General features: G+C 43.9%; 1 long non-coding RNA gene across 1 annotated transcript; it reads right to left on the bottom strand.

Annotated features, from left to right (window-relative positions):
- Window positions 1–14,103: 14,103 nt before the first annotated feature.
- Window positions 14,104–15,761, bottom strand: LOC119262051. Its single transcript, XR_005129379.1, has 3 exons — window positions 15,677–15,761; window positions 15,156–15,291; window positions 14,104–14,259 (listed from the first exon to the last, which is right to left on the bottom strand). It is a non-coding gene; the product is annotated as an uncharacterized LOC119262051 (long non-coding RNA).
- Between the last annotated feature and the right edge of the window lie 1,809 nt (window positions 15,762–17,570).

Genomic DNA, 17,570 nt, shown 5'->3' with positions numbered 1-17,570 from the left:
ACAGTGGGGGGGTGCCAGGGGGAGGTCAGTCCATCAACATTGTATTAGAGGGGTTTTACACACACACACACACACAGTGAGGAACTGAAGCCAAATCTCATTTTCCTCCTGTTTCTGGCAGCAGTGTGTTATAAATTTCATTTTGTAAATTAAAATATTTATTGAGTATCTCAAAATGATGACTCACGATAATGAATCATTCCAAAATAATCAGTTACTTTCTTGAAATGTAATAATCCATTACTTGGACCTGCTACCTCAGAACCTCAAAAGTGTGAATAATTAAATGAGCATTTGGAGAAATAAGTAATTAATTAGAAATACTAAGTCAATATTTTAGATCGTGCAATACCCATAAAAACAGGCGATGTGCATGTTTTTCCTCCCAGCGCCTGTGATTTATGGTGGATGAAGCTGCATGTGCAGCTATACACACTTTACACACTGCACACTATATACTATACACTATTCACACTGCACACTACATCCTATACACTATTCACACTGCACACTACGTCCTATACACTATTCACACTGCACACTACATCCTATACACTATTCACACTGCACACTACGTCCTATACACTATTCACACTGCACACTACGTCCTATACACTATTCACACTGCACACTATATACTATACACTATTCACACTGCACACTACGTCCTATACACTATTCACACTGCACACTACGTCCTATACACTATTCACACTGCACACTACGTCCTATACACATTCACACTGCACACTACGTCCTATACACTATTCACACTGCACACTACATCCGATACACTATTCACACTGCACACTACATCATATACACTATTCACACTGCACACTACGTCCTATACACTATTCACACTGCACACTACATCCGATACACTATTCACACTGCACACTACATCCGATACACTATTCACACTGCACACTACATCCGATACACTGTTCACACTGCACACTACATCGTATACACTATTCACACTGCACACTACATCCTATACACTATTTACACTGCACACCAAGTCCTATACACTATTCACATTGCACACTACATCGTATACACTATTCACACTGCACACTATGTCCTATACACTATTCAAACTGCACACTATATCCTATACACTATTCACACTGCACACTACATCCTATACACTACTCACACTGCACACTACATCCTATACACTATTCACACTGCAGACTACATCCTATACACTATTCACACTGCACACTACATCCTATACACTACTCACACTGCACACTACATCCTATACACTATTCACACTGCAGACTACATCCTATACACTATTCACACTGCACACTACGTCCTATACACTATTCACACTGCACACTATACCCAATACACTATTCACACTGCACACTACACCCTATACAGCACTTTACACACAGCAAATCCAACACACCGTACACCACACACACTATAAACTGTACACTGTAGGGAGAGAGAAAGAGAGAGCTGTGGTATGAACCAGGCTTTGTCCCATCGCCGTGGAGTATACACTATACACAGTATACATCATATACACAGTACACCAGGGATTCCCACTCGTGGTCCTGGAGATCTACCACCTTCCTGATCTAACACACCTGATCCAGGTGATGAAAATCATAGCCACGCTGCTGATGTGGGAAATCTCCAGGACCTGGATTGAGCAACCGTACATGCACATACACCTTACAACACTTATCTACATCCAAACTAATCACACACACACACACACACACACACGTTTATTTAGGCAGCAGAGTAAACAGAACAGAACAGACATAGAACCCCCCCCTCTCTCTCTCTCTGTCTCTCTCTCTCCCTCTCTCCCTATAATTTCTTTCATCACACTTTCTCGCTTTTTTCCCATCTCTCTCTCCTCATTATATATACTTATTTCTCTCTTCCTTCTCCTCCCTGTCCTCATTATTTGTCCCTCTCTCTCTCTCTCTTTCTCTCCTCTCATTGGCTTGCTTTCTCTCTCTCTGCACCTCCCTCTCTCTCTATAGATATATATATTTCATCTTGCTTTCTCACTTTGCCCCTCACTCTCTTCCTCCCTCTCTCTCTCTCTTCATTATATATCTCTTTTACACTCTCTCTCTCTCTCTCTCTCTCTCAGAGTGATTCTTTTTCTGCCTTACACACACAGTGCACATCCTCGAGGTAGAGAAAATGGCAAAGTGACCCAATGGGGAGAGAGAGAGAGAGAGAGAGAGAGAGAGAGCGAGCTGTGGTATGAACCAGGCTTTGTCCCGTCGCCGTGGAGAGCAATCATAATACTTTTTCTTCTCTCTCTCAGCTCGAAATGGTAAAAGCACATGTTTCTTTCTCCTTTTCCATTTGTGTTGATGAAGTGGGGGGTCGGGAGGGGGGGGGGTCGGGGAGGGGAGGGGGTGGCGCTCCGCTCCACTCGCTGCTGCTTTCCTTTCCCTCTCTGCACTTTCATTCTCTCCTTCTCCCTCATTCTCTTTCATTCTTTCTTTCTTTTCTTCCCTCTCGCCATTAAAACCTGCACGCCCACTAAAGCCATCAAGCATCCGAGGCACTTTTTTATTTTTTTAAGTGCCTTTTTTTTTCCCCCCACCCCTCCTTAAACCACACTTTTAGTCAAAGTCACTGTGACCTGCCTCGGACTGGAGGGAGGAATAAAGCGCCTCCATTAGCTGCAGCTCTGGGACTCGCAGCCGTCTCTGCACTCGTTTTTTTTTCTCCCTTTTCCTGAAAGAATGGCGTGTTCTTTAGAAAGCAGCGAGGCTCAGGTGCACACGTTCTCTAAAGCAACGTGAGCAGAGGTGGGAACATTACGTGCGTTTTAACTGTCCACGTTTGGGTGCTAATGGTCACGCTGTGGTCAGAAACGTCCAGCTGGGCTTTCGATTAGTTATACTTTTGTTTTGGCTTCAGTTTAAAAAGCAGCTTTCCGTCCTGCTAACAACGCTGGACATGTCATCTAGCTCATCAACAAGAGCCATCAGGACGTTCTAGGCCTGAAGAACTATCCAATCAGGTTCCCTGCTGGAAAAATCATTAGAAATCACTAGGAGAATGAAGGTTCGGAATTGGCTTAATGGTTTCCAATAGAAACCACCAGTTTCCTGTAGAACATCCCATTTGGACACCATTAAATGCATGTAGAATCAGCCATTGGTCATTTACACTGTAATATGAACACACCACACACAGACCACAACACCATCGCAACCAAACAGCAACACCATAGCAACCACCTAGCAACACCATAGCAACCACCCGGGTTACCACAAGAACACCATAGCTACCACCTAGCAACCACTTAGCAACACCACAGCAACCACCTAGCAATGCCCTAGCAACCACATAGCAACATCATAGCAACCACCTAGCAACCACAAAGCAACACCATAGCAATCACCCAGGATACCATAAGAACACCACAGCTACAACCTAGCAACCATTAACAACACCACAGCAACCACTTACCAATATTCTAGCAACCACATATCAACACCATAGCAACCACTTGAGTTACTATAACAACAACATAGCAATCACCCAGGATACCATAAGAACACCACAGCTACTACCTAGCAACCACTTAACACCACAGCAACCACTTAACAAAATCCTAGCAACCACATATCAACACCATAGCAACCACTTAAGTTACTATAACAACAACATAGCAATCATCTAGCAACCACATAGCAACAGCATGGCTACCAACTGGGATACAATAGCTGACAAAACATATTACAAAATCATCAGGAACCAACAGAAACTCTTAATGGTTTCCAACAGAGACCATTAGTTTCCTGTAGAACACCTTTAAATCCCATTAAGAAACCATCAAATGCAGTTAGAATGAGCCACTGGTCACCTGTTAAAGCATTAGGATACTTTACATTGCAATATCTACTCATTAAAAAGCGAAATCACATTTCAAAACCATTAGGAACCAACAGAAACACTTAACGGTTTCTATGGGTTTGTTCTCTCTGTGGTATCTGGGTAGATACAGCCGAGCTGCTCTCCCATTGGTTAGGACTACCAACATCATCTTTCTGGAGGTTCCAGATACGTCACTGACTGTGAATCTGAATTTAAGTGTTCCTGGTGGTTGTTAGGAATGGAAAACAGTGGCGGCTGCTCTATATCAGGACTCTTTGCCGAAAGAGCCACTGTAACACTGATATATACAAGCTCAGATTTATGGATATACGTTAACTGTCCCATTTTTACCTGAAGTAGAAAGAGCCCTCATTGCTACGTCACTCAAAACTCTGACCAATCACCGCTTCACCGCATCCACCTCTCTTTAAAATGACTCGACTTAACAGCTGCTTTGCTGCTTTCAGATGTTTCGTGATTCCCCTCTTTCCTGCCCACCGCCGCCAGTTTGGTCCCCGCCCGGTTGCTCCCCCTGCCATCCAGACCTGGGCCGACGACGACTGCCCCAAAGAATTTAACATACAATAACTTAGAGATTAAAAACTGGTTGAGATTAAAGGTTTTACTTTCTTCATGCTTCATACTTTTATGTCCTAGTTTTATTTATTTTTGGCTTCTTTTCTTAATTAATATTTAAGTTCTCTTAATTTTCGTTCCATTTTTCTTGTTTGGTTTTCTTTCATTTTAACGTTATTTTTTTATGAATGTAGTTCATTTCAGTTCAAACTGGTTACATTATATTTTGATTATATTCTTCTTATTCTGTCGGATCTGTGTTGCATAAGTTTTTGAGATATCAACGCTTTTCCAACTCCAGATTGTCCAGTCTGATTGTGTGACTCGGGCTTGTATACAGCTTTTTGATCGGATGCAGGGTTTCTGTGCAGAAATGGAATTTTGCAGAATGTTTCCCCATAGGAATGAATGGAGTGCAAAAGTTTTGGGACCTTTCTTGTGTCATAATGATGCAAATACATCAACACACCACACTCACACCACAAAATCACAACCACCTGGGAAACCATAGCAACACATTAGCAACACCATAGCAAACAACTTGTAACCACACAGCAACACCATAGGAGCCCCCTAACAACCACATAACAAAACTATAGCGACTACCTGGGATGCCATAAGGACACAATAGTTATCACCTAGCAACCGCATAGCAACACCATAGCATCCAACTGGGATACCATAACAACTCCATAGCAATCACTTAGCAACACCATAGCAACCATCTAGCAACATCATAGCAACCACCTGGGACACTATAACAACACGAAAGCAATCACTTAGCAACACCATGGCAACCACTTAGCAATGTCCTAGCAACCATATAGCAACACCATAGCAACCCCCTGGGATATCATAACAACACCATAGCAATCACTTAGCAACATCATAGCAATCTTCCAGCAACCTCATAGCAACCAACTGGGACACAATAGAAGCACCACAGCAACTACCTGGGATACCATAGCAACACCAGTGCAACCTCCTAGCGACCACTTAGCAAGACCATTGCAACAACATAGCCACCACGTAGCATCCACAGAGCAGCTTCATAGCGACCACTCAGCTATGCCCTAGCAACCACATATCAACACATAGCAATCCAATTGAAAGCACCTCTGATACCATAGCAAAACCATAGCAAGCAATTAGACACCTCTTAGCAACACCGGAAAAATCACCATGGAAACTAAAAACAGCCCAGCAGGAAATAGGAACTGTTTAAGCTGCGCAACCAACATCACGTTTCTTTTCAGCCCCTTTTTGGCTGCAGTGAAAATGAGGGTCACTAAAGCTGCTCCAGTGCTGCAAACTGAGCTCAGAGGGTCAAATGAGGGATCAAGGTTAGTGAACAAAAGAGTCTTCATTACGTCGAGGTTCACATTCACAGATTCGAGGATTGGTCACTGGAAATGTTTCAGACTGGTCAGATCTGAACAGGCAGGTCTGTTCCACAGCTCCTCTCTGACAGGTTCTCTTTCACGATGGAATAAAGGGCCATTCTTCTCCACAGAGTTCTAGACTCGTCTAGTAAAACAGCGCTGGTGTCACTCACTGATCTGAAGAAGCTGAAAGTACTGCTGTCCTGTGACTGTTGTGTCCTGTAACCTGCGTGAGACCCGTGTGTGACCCGTGTGAGACCTGCGTGACCCGGATGAGACTCGTATGTGAACAGTGTGAGACCCGCATGTGACCCGTATGAGACCCTTGTGTGACCTGTGTGAGACCCTAGTGTGACCCGTATGAGACCCTTGTGTGACCCATGTGAGATCCTAGTGTGACCCGTATGAGACCTTTGTGTGACCCGTATGAGACCCTTGTGAGACCCTAGTGTGACCCGCATGAGACCCTTGTGAGACCCTTGTGTGACCTGTGTGTGACCCGTGTGTGGTCTGTGTGTGACCCGTGTGTGGACTGTGTGTGACCCGTGTGCGGTCCGTGTGTGACCCGTGTGAGACCCGTGTATGACCCGTGTGTGTGACCCGTGTGTGCTCTGTGTGTGACTTGTGTGTGACCCGTGTAAGACTCTTGTATGACCCGTGTGTGACCCGTGTAAGACTCTTATATGACCCGTGTGTGACCCGTGTAAGACTCTTGTATGACCCGTGTGTGACCCGTGTAAGACTCTTGTGTGACCCGTGTGTGCTCTGTGTGTGACCTGTGTGTGACCCGTGTAAGACTCTTGTGTGACCCGTGTGTGACCCGTGTGTGACCCGTGTAAGACTCTTGTATGACCCGTGTGTGCTCTGTGTGTGACCTGTGTGTGACCCGTGTAAGACTCTTGTGTGACCCGTGTGTGCTCTGTGTGTGACCTGTGTGTGACCCGTGTAAGACTCTTGTATGACCCGTGTGTGACCCGTGTAAGACTCTTGTGTGACCCGTGTGTGCTCTGTGTGTGACCTGTGTGTGACCCGTGTAACTCTTGTGTGACCCGTGTGTGACCCGTGTGTGACCCGTGTAAGACTCTTGTATGACCCGTGTGTGCTCTGTGTGTGACTTGTGTGTGACCCGTGTAAGACTCTTGTATGACCCGTGTGTGACCCGTGTAAGACTCTTGTATGACCCGTGTGTGACCCATGTGTGCTCTGTGTGTGACCTGTGTGTGACCCGTGTAAGACTCTTGTGTGACCCGTGTGTGACCCGTGTGTGACCCGTGTAAGACTCTTGTATAACCCGTGTGTGCTCTGTGTGTTACTTGTGTGTGACCCGTGTAAGACTCTTGTATGACCCGTGTGTGACCCGTGTAAGACTCTTGTATGACCCGTGTGTGACCCATGTAAGACTCTTGTATGACCCGTGTGTGACCCATGTGTGCTCTGTGTGTGACCTGTGTGTGACCCGTGTAAGACTCTTGTGTGACCCGTGTGTGACCCGTGTGTGACCCGTGTAAGACTCTTGTATAACCCGTGTGTGCTCTGTGTGTTACTTGTGTGTGACCCGTGTAAGACTCTTGTATGACCCGTGTGTGACCCGTGTGTGCTCTGTGTGTGACTTGTGTGTGACCCGTGTAAGACTCTTGTATGACCCGTGTGTGACCCGTGTAAGACTCTTGTATGACCCGTGTGTGACCCGTGTGTGCTCTGTGTGTGACCTGTGTGTGACCCGTGTGCTCTGCAGGAAGAAAGAGGCCGTCTCCATCTTGAAGGACGTCCAGGAGTCAACACAAAGGCCAAATCCCAAACTCCAGCAGCTGCTGCGGCATCCTCCAGCCGTCTCCACGGAAACAAAGCGCCAAAGTTCGTTAAAGTGCTCGTTAAAGTGCTTGTTTGCATAATTACACCCTGAACGATGCTGAGGATTGTGGGAAACATGAACATCTGCTCAGGACGACAGCCCACCTGTAATTACGACACTGAAGAAGCCTGCTGTAAATCCGGGGGGTGGGGGGGGGGGCTGTTGGAGGGAGCAGGGGTTGGAAGGGAGTCTAGTGATGATACAAATTAGAAAAATAGTATAATAAACAATGAGTCTCTCTCTCTCTCTCTATCTTTCTCTCTCTCCTCTCTCTCCCTCTTTTTTGCTATTTTTTCTCTCTTTCTTTCCATTTCTCTTTCCTTCTCTCTTTTCTCTCGCTCTTCATCTGTCTCTTACTCTTCTCTAATGAGGAGAAAAGGTGAGAAAGAAGTAGAGAGAAGACAGAACAGAGAGGTTAGAGAGCGACAGAGAGAGAGAGATAGAGAGAGAGAAAGAGAGAGAGGAGAGAGAAAGAGAGAGAGCAGAGAGAGGAGAGAATGAAAGAGGACAGAGCAGACAGAGAGAGAGAGAGAGAGAGAGAGAGAGAGACGAATTGAAGAAATCAGTGATCAATATGGCTGATAAGGTGTTGCTAGGCCACTGCTATGGTATCCCAGGTGGTTGTAAAGTGCTAAAAGCTGCATCCCATGAAAACGGAACCAAAAAAGAGAGTTAAATAATAAAATGAAGAAGAGTTCGTTTGTTTTGGCAAACAAACTTAAAGATGTAAGTAGAGGGAGGAAGAGAAAGAGAAAGGGAGAAACAGGGATGAAAATAGAGAAAGATTCTGATTGTCTTTAAGTCACTATAATTAAAGCACTTATTTAGTTGATGCTGAGCCTCAAACTTCATTGTGTTTCTGCAACAATGAACTTGAGACAATCATGACAATGAAGCTAGTTTGAATTGAACTGAAAAAGGAAAGAGAAATTGAGAGGGAGAAAGAGAGAAAGAGAGGAAGAGAGAGAGATCAGTAAACTGCTACTGAGAGCTGATTACGGTTGTTGTGAGAGACAGAGTAAATACCGCTCTGTGAGAGCTGCCCATGTCCTGTCCACCTAATGATTATGAATACCAATTTACTCCTGTGCTGATTACTACACTGGAGAAAAGACCTGTCTGCCCGTCCAAGAATAAGCAGTGGGGAGGGAATCTCCAGAATAAGCAAGGTCACCTCCTCATTGGCTGAGACAGCACTGACATTTCCATTACAGCAACCAATCAATACCTATCCTCAGATAAATAACAGAGAATAGACCAACAGCTTTAACCAGGCCTGAAATTGTGACCTGAACCAAAATAAATGCTGAGAACATTTTCTGACCTTACCTGACCTACAGGACAAGGAGAAGACTACGAACTTTAGTGGGAAAATTCTGTCTGATCTCGACTGTATCCCACAAAATTCTGTCTAAACTGACTGTAGCCCACAAAATTCTGTCTGAACTCGACTGTATCCCACAAAATTCTGTCTGATCTCGACTGTAGCCCACAAAATTCTGTCTGAACTCGACTGTATCCCACAAAATTCTGTCTGATCTCGACTGTATCCCACAAAATTCTGTCTGAACTCGACTGTATCCCACAAAATTCTGTCTGATCTTGACTGTATCCCACAAAATTCTGTCTGAACTCGACTGTATCCCACAAAATTCTGTCTGAACTCGACTGTAACCCACAAAATTCTGTCTGAACTCGACTGTATCCCACAAAATTCTGTTTGATCTCAACTGTAGCCCACAAAATTCTGTCTGATCTCGACTGTAGCCCACAAAATTCTGTCTGATCTCGACTGTAGCCCACAAAATTCTGTCTGATCTCGACTGTAGCCCACAAAATTCTGTCTGATCTCGACTGTAACCCACAAAATTCTGTCTGAACTCGACTGTAGCCCACAAAATTCTGTCTGATCTCGACTGTAGCCCACAAAATTCTGTCTGATCTCGACTGTAGCTCACAAAATTCTGTCTGAACTCGACTGTATCCCACAAAATTCTGTCTGAACTCGACTGTAACCCACAAAATTCTGTCTGAACTCGACTGTATCCCACAAAATCCTGTCTGATCTCGACTGTAGCCCCACAAAATTTTGCCTGATCTCGACTGTAGCCCACAAAATTCTGTCTGAACTCGACTGTAGCCCACAAAATTCTGTCTGAACTCGACTGTAGCCCACAAAATTCTGTCTTCCTCCATTTTCTTGCTATTTACACCATTAATACAATTCTTTCACTTTTCCTTCTTTTCCAACCTCTTATCTATTCATTCAGACCTCTTCCCTGTTTTTCTAATTCTTTCTCTATTCAACCCAAATCGTTTTGCGTGTATTGCAACCCCTTCCCTTTTCATCCAAAATCCTGCCTTATTAATCCCAAGTCCTGTTTATCCCAAATCCTTCAATGTTACTATTCTCCCAGTGCCCATAATTCTCAGGCCATTCACTAAGAATGGTGAAGCTCCCTCTTCATCCCAGATCACAAGGCAACCCACTGTAAAGTGCAGTTTTTATTTAAAATCCTCAAAACATTTAGACTTTTTCAAGGATTCTGCCTTATAAAGTAAAGTAGATGCTGCCCAGAAACTCCAGCCAAAGTTCTCTGAGTTCTTTCCTGTTCTACATTTCACATTCACTCCTCAAACCACAATCGATTCAGGACGTGACCTGCACTTGTAAAATGGGCAACTGAAATTTAGGAGAAAGACCATCCTTACAATATTCAAGATTAGACCTGTTATATTTCAAACATGTTGTTTGAGTTCAAATACATTTCATTTTTGATGTTTGGGGAAATATTATACACAGAAATGTACCATACAAAAATAACTATGTAAATATATTAACCACTGACATTTGCAAATGTATGACAACAACCAAAATCCTGTCTAAAATTTGTGACAAATGCATTGTTCCAAGTATGTGAACTGAAAAACCCCCGGGTGCTGGGGATAGGGCTGCCCACCACTCCGGGTAAGTGTGCTCACTGCCCCCTAGTGTGTATGTGGTGTTTCACTTCACGGATGGGTTAAATGTGCAGGTGAAATTTCCCCGTTTGTGGGAATAAAGTGTGTCAACTAATTAATTGACCCAAATACCAAACAATTACCCCAGGGTTCTAAGCTTGTAAAAAATATATGCAACAAATGTATTTTGGCCATTTTTATACATTACATGTCAATGTATTTGACAAAAGCATTTGGAATGTATTCGTTTCCCATCTTGTGATGTTTTTAATCAAGTAAAAATGAAGTGCAGCAATAGGTGCCCAATAAAAGGTCAATTATGGACAAATACATTACAAAGGACAGTTATATTTTTGGTTTCATTTTTGTTGTTGAATAATACTGTTTATTTACAGCTCATTGGCAGGTCAGTCACAAAATGACAGTCCACAATATTCACTTAGCTAGCACTAACTTCTGGCGGTCTACCAGCGGTTAAGGGTGGTTGTTAGGCATTCCATTTTCTCTGTAGCTGATAACCAATTTTCCACTTTTGTCTTCCTTTGATGTTCTCCTCCTCGTCAGTGGACTATCTCATATCTCACCTCCTCACAAACAGCTCCTTAAAAATGAATAACTTGTACTCAATGACCATTTTGTATAAACTGGCAGAGTGACCTCCAACAAACAAACACAGACACTGAAGTGATTGCAGTCCTGCTAACATGTGTTTGCACACAGTGAGCGCAGTCAAGACGCTAGTAAAGAAATCCCCACTGCTCTTGTTAATGCGCTCCCTCTGCTGAATTATAGATCAGTACCTTCAGGCAGCCTCTACAAACACGGCTGAGGCTGCCCTAATGTCTCCCGAGTCTGCGTAAAGTGATAGAACGTTTCGGTGTTTATCTTATTAAAGTAGAAACAACTTCATAATAAAAGCATTTTCTGGAGTCAACTTTAACTCTCCACACTTCATTTTCAGCCTGAAGAGGAGATACAGCAGAGATTAAACCACCCTATACATAGTTTACTCACTTTTCTGAATTGCTACTGATCATACCTAAGAAAACGACAAGTTTAATCCAGCAGACTCTGGATTCACCTCTGATAGAGCCTAGCCTCGTCATTAAAGTCCCAGCACAGCACTTCTCCTTCATAATCAAAAGATTAAACTAGTTTCGAGGCATTTGATTCAGCACAATATATGAGTGCTGAGGAGTCCGTAGGTTTTAGAGTACAGTTACACTGCCCCCTAGCCACCTTTTTGGCATTGCAGTACATTTGTTGCACTTTTCGACCAAATCACAACTACCTTATATAGGCCTATGGTATGCAGCCATCCTCCGGGCCCCCCTGACGACGGCTGTAAGGGCTGGTAGGAAGGCGTGGCCCGAACTCAGAGTGAGGATAAAGCTCAGCGAGGAGAGGAGAACTGTGAGTGATTTTGGGACGGCATGCAAATCCCGAACACTGCCGAGGGATGCGAGTGGCGGCGGGAGGAGGACGTCGGCCACCAAAGTGGATACAACAACCATGATGGTCCACGAGAGACTCAAAGGTGGGGTGTGAGTCCAGATCTCCGCCGCCCTGACCGTGCCTACTCAGTCAACACTGACAATCAGTTGTCATCCCTGTTTCCTAGCAACCCAACACACACACAATGTGAAATGTTAACACGGCATCAAAACACTGCTAAATTGTCTCAGCTGCCGTTGCTGAAGTAAAAAAGTTCAAACTGAACTAAATTGTGCTAAACTATAATGCTGTGAGAGCGCCCCCTGCTGTTTCTCTCTCTCTCTCTCTGCTCATTCCCAAATAATAAGAAAATTAAAATAACTCAAATTTCTTTGAGGATCTGTGCTGAAAGGTTTCTCTCACTTGGGACACTTGGTGCTTTCATCTCGATCCACCGGCACAATCTCTACCACCAAAACATCCATGAACCTTTCGCTGTCATATAATCATAAAAACGTACCAGCTGTTTTTCATACTTCACATTACTGTATAAATAGCTGTTCTTTGTGTTTAACTGTGTTAGCATAATGCTAACCTTCATTAGCAGTTAAGTTTCCATGAGTTACTGTTTTAGAGATACAGATTGTTTCTCACGATATTTCTTATTCACAACGTCTAGTCATTCTGCCACTCTGTGTACGTCCATTTCCATTAAATCAGAGTTATTTTCAAGCATTTCTGAGCATAAATAAGTTACGTCCTCTACAGAAACACAATTTTATGCATACCGTTTATTTACTGAACTAAAAACATGAAAATGGCACGCAAAAGTTATGGTGCATTTTATTTTTTATTTAAATAAACTTAAATATCCACCATCGTCTCGCCATCAGGGGTGGATTTTGCTGAAAGGACAAAACTGCTCTTCTTAACATTTGGGTTGCTGGGGGCTAGAAGAATCGGACTGGGTTGCAACAGTTTATAGGATATTAGGATTGTGCATGAAATCTTAAGTCCTTAATTACACTATTCAGTTTCAAACTGTCCTCTTACTAAATTTGAGTGGACCACAATTAATTCATTTCCTAGTTAATAACAGCTAATTAACACATAACCCACTCCACACAGTCCCTCCTCCTCCCTCTTCACCCCTCCACATTTACTTACCAGTCTAGAAGAAACATTGCAAATTTAGCAGCAAAATTGATCCCTTTCCCTGCTACTACAGTGGCTCACTGTTGCCTCTTGAGATACAAAGCAGTATTACAAGAGAAGATGGGCCGGAGCTAGCTGGCTCATAGTACATAGACATAGACTTTGAATCACCATCAAAACTGTTATTTCTTCAAATTCTGTTTATGATTTTAGTTCACTTTGGAATGTTTAAGACTAAAAACCTCACAACCTCATGTCTACCAAAGTCCTCATGACTACCAAATACGTTTTTAACTGTGCTTTCTGGTTAACAGACCCAACATCAGCTTAAGTTTTAGCGCCTGCTAAGCCTCACAGAGCTGGAGCTGTGGGTTTAGCTTCATGTTTGGTGTTTAAACCAGGGCGTTGATTAGTGCTGTAAGTAAAATCACACGTAACATTTTTAGCTTAGTTAACAAAAGTGAAGTTTTCGTTCTTCTTTGTTCTTACTATGTGGTTTCTGTTGGTTTCTCAACACTTACAACTGCTGAGGATGTAAATACAGGGTGATTCAAAAAGATTAATCTGATTTCACAATGATTTATTTCACTTATAAATCATCACAGATCAGTGCAGTGAACTGTAAACGGTTTGAATGAGCATAAAGTTTATAATGTAATTCTACAAGGTCACAGTCTGAACCTCCTCCAGCTGGATGGACGACATCAACACCACAGTCAAACTCATCCCAGACTGGACTGAGCGTGTCGGGCGTCGCTGCTCTCACGGCTCTTTCAGTGGGATTTCGGAGATCATCCAGTGCTGTGGAACCAGCGCCGAACACTCTGAGCTGCTGGAGCTACACCGCTGATGAAAATCCCACTCCACAGTTCTGACGGATTCACTCTTATTGACGTGGAGAACGCAGAACATTCTGCTCAGGGGTCTCAGCTCCTCTTTCAGTTGGATTGTGATTGGATCCTAGGTGCCTCACGGTGGGAAAAATATGGTGCTTTGAACTCAGATGACTCTTTCTGAATCATCCTGTATTTAAGACAATAGAAATAATAATAGTTTGCGGTGCAACTCATTTCGATTTAGTAATGTGGAAACCTGAGCATAGTAAACACATATTACAACTAGCCTACATTCGAACTTACGTATGACTGGGGCAGCCGACCTCTAGACCCCTAGACACAAGGCCTTTGGTTTGACACATAGGAAATTATTTCACTGTTGTATTCACATTAGCCCCTTTCTCCCTGAGATTCACTACAGTTCCCAGCATGCACTGCAACACAACGTGTGCTCTGAACCCCTTTCCCCAACAACAATGTCTGGGCCAGTGGTTACACGAACAGAAAAGATGGTGTCCAGTTCAAGCAAATTAAAAAGGAAATTGATTTTTATTTAGAAATATTTAGAAAGTATTCAGTGCATGTTTTGCTGTTGTAGTTTTAGGCCTTCTGAACAAACAACGGGCCGTTTTAGGAATGACAGCTTTAGGAATGTGGCTAATGCTACCTAACGGAAATGTGACAGGCCCGTATTTTATGCCAACACAAATCAGAGACAGGAATCTGAATGAGAGTAACAGCAGAAACAGAGATGAATCAATGAAGGTAGAACGGTTAACCAAGGGATTATAATAGAATAAGAGTTGACAGGTTAATCAATTACAGAAACAACGGCTAGACTTTCTCTTAAACGCTTACCGATGAATCCCTTCATGCAGTGTTAGTGCATTTCTACGAGCTCCTAAGTCGAGTCTACTACCCCCCCCTCTCTCTCTTTCCCTTTCTCCCTGTGTCTCTCTCCCTGGTGGAAACATCTGTTGTTTATCAGTTTCCTTTATCCATCTCTCTCCCTCTCTCTCCCTCTCTCTGAGGTGGGTGTGCGGGGGTCCCGTCCGGCCGGGCCTGCTGTCACTCACAGCTCACCTGCTGCAGCGTCCCGGAGACAAGATCCCATCCCCACGGCAACCACAGCCTGGCCAGCACCATGACAACCTCATCGCACCGGCCGTAATGTATGCGAGAAGAAGACAGATGAGAGAAGGGGCGTCCCGGTGGAACGCTGGGATAGAGAGAGAGAGAGAGAGAGAGAGAGAGAGAGAGAGAGAGAGAGAGACAGAATAGGGGAGAAAAAGACAAATGATTTGCCGATAGTTATGAGGTAGAGGAGCAGGTCTTCTACTCGAAGAACGCCTGAATCTATTAGCCTGAAGTTCCCCCGCACTCCGCTTCCTTAAGACTCACAGCTGCCCGCGCTAAGCCCTCTGTTCATTAGCTGCTCGGCTCAGCCTGTGCTGCCCAAAAAAGAAAGAAAAATAAGACTCCAGCCTCAGTCATTAAAGATGTAGAGCTTCTGTGCTGGTGGATACAACACTAATGACCATCCTGCTCCCTGCAGGCATCTATTTCCATCCACTTGTCAGACCACTTTTAATTCGTTTACTTACTTTACCACTGCAGACCAGGTGCGAGCATTAGCTGTATAAGAAACTGTGGTATTGGCAATATTAGCAATATTAGCCATAATGGCAGCATACACACTATTACACTGCAGAGCTGGCATCTCAGAACAGACAAGGAGGTGATTACAACCAATCACAGTCAGGGGGAGGTCTCAGAACATACAATGACCAATCACAGTCAGGGGAGGTCTCAGAACATACAAAGACCACTCACAGTCAGGGGGAGGTCTCAGAACATACAATGACCAATCACAGTCAGGGGAGGTCTCAGAACATACATAGACCAATCACAGTCAGGGGGAGGTCTCAGAACAAAACAGGGAGGTGATTAGGACCAATCACAGTCAGGGGGAGGTCTCTAAACAAATGAGGACCGATCACAGTCAGGGGAAAGCCTCAAAACAAAGGAGATGATAATCAGGACCAATCACAGTCAGGGGGAGGTCTCAGAACAAACAAGGAGATGATTAGGACCAATCAAAGTCAGGGGGAGGTCTCAGAACAAACAAGGAGGTGATTAGGACCAATCACAGTCAGGGGGAGGTCTCTAAACAAATGAGGACCAATCACAGTCAGGGAAGGCCTCAAAACAAAGGAGATGATGATCAGGACCAATCATAGACAGGAGGAGGTCTCAGAATAAATGAGGTAATAATTTGGACCAATCACAGTCAGAGGGAGGTCTCAGAACAAACGACAAGGTGATTACATTTATGGCATTTGGCTGACGCTCTTATCCAGAGCAACTTACAATTTGATCATTTTTACACAGGTAGGCGAAGGTGATGTTAGGAGTCTTGCCCAAGGACAATATATAGGATATATATTGGTATAGTGTTGGGTGTTTACCCAGGCAGGGATTGAATCCCAGCCTACAGTGTAGAAGGTAGTGCTTAGATCCAATCCCAGTCAGGAGGAGGTCTCAGAACAAACGAGGTAATAATTTGGACCAATGACAGTCAGGAGGAGGTCTTCGAAGTTTTAGGATGGAATTATAGGATTTGTGAAAGTACCGCTGTATTGTTTTGGCTAAAACTACCTCGTTTTTTTATTAGAAACATTGTCTTCGTCGAACGTTTATTGCCGGCTTAACTGTCCAAACGGAGCCAGAGTAAGAAAGAGGGAGGGCCAAGTCTGATGAAGTGGTGGACAGGTGGAAGAAGAGGAGGGTACCGAAAGAAACTGAGATAAGAAAGCAGGAAAGTATGTTGTGAAGCTTGTTTGGAGAGCTCCGTTCTCCGGCTTTGTTCTGCTGCTGTTCTTCCATTTCCCACTAAAAACACTCCTTATCGATTCCCATCTCCACTTAATTGATGCTGCCATGTTGAAATCAGATGAAAACATCCTCTCCCTGTTTCCTCGTGTCCATCTGAAGGAGAAAAGAAAACAGAAAAGAGTGAAGCTCTCTTAAGTGTTCCTGTTTGGCTGTATTGATTTTTCCTTTCTTTTTTTGCGCCGGTGCTGAAAGGCCGGGGACGCTGCCAGAGCAGCCGTTTGGTGACCAGCGTCCATCAGAGGACCTGATGGAGAACAGTCTCCATTCTGCAGCTTTCGCTTTCAGGCAACGACACAAACAATCAATCCACTTCCCTCCAATTCTCCACCAGCAGAGATGTGCAGAGAGACAACAATGCCCTCTTGAGAAAACACTGGAAACTGTCAGTGGCGTTCGCAGTGTTAGTTATATTTACAGCATTAATGGCATTAAACTGAATATCAGCTGCATTAGCAGTAGGTTATTAGGTGTATTAGCAGTGCCAATGATATTTGTACAGAGAGATTCACTCGAAAGAGGCCCCGATAATTCTGCTGTAACTCCCGTTATGATGAAGCAATCTGAACCAAACCAAGACGCTACATACCTTGACATACGTGTAAG

The sequence above is a fragment of the Pygocentrus nattereri genome, chromosome 22 (genome assembly GCF_015220715.1).
Source record: "Pygocentrus nattereri isolate fPygNat1 chromosome 22, fPygNat1.pri, whole genome shotgun sequence".
In the NCBI taxonomy this organism is placed as follows: domain Eukaryota; kingdom Metazoa; phylum Chordata; class Actinopteri; order Characiformes; family Serrasalmidae; genus Pygocentrus; species Pygocentrus nattereri.
This window is presented reverse-complemented; position numbering and strand designations above follow the sequence as displayed.